This window comes from Penaeus monodon, chromosome 21 (genome assembly GCF_015228065.2).
Source record: "Penaeus monodon isolate SGIC_2016 chromosome 21, NSTDA_Pmon_1, whole genome shotgun sequence".
In the NCBI taxonomy this organism is placed as follows: Eukaryota; Metazoa; Arthropoda; class Malacostraca; order Decapoda; family Penaeidae; genus Penaeus; species Penaeus monodon.
The window spans coordinates 12129313-12129605 of NC_051406.1; the positions used below are offsets into that span (position 1 = coordinate 12129313).

The following is a 293-nucleotide window of genomic DNA, read 5'->3' on the forward strand; positions in this document are numbered from 1 at the left end:
GATATTTGATAATGAAGGAAATGGAGGAAGAACAAGACGTTTAGGAAAATAAGGCGACAAAGTCATTTACGAAAATAGGAATGGAAAAAAGGAGAAAAGGAGATTTAAGAAAGTAGTAAAAAGAGAGGGAAGTGTATGACAGCTATTTTCTATATTCCCTTTTCCTATCTATCTCTCTTATCTGCTTTCAGTTTCCCTGTCTATATGTCTATCTTGTTTCTTCTCCTTCCAATTTCCTTATATATTTATCTTTCTTCTCTCCTTTATCTTCTCATATCTATCTATCTGTCTAT

At 32.4% G+C, this 293-nt stretch overlaps 1 protein-coding gene across 1 annotated transcript in view; it reads right to left on the reverse strand.

The window, feature by feature from the left end:
* LOC119586230 (ETS homologous factor-like) overlaps positions 1-293 on the reverse strand; it is a 3751-nt gene that overhangs the window by 544 nt on the left and 2914 nt on the right. The window lies entirely within an intron of this gene.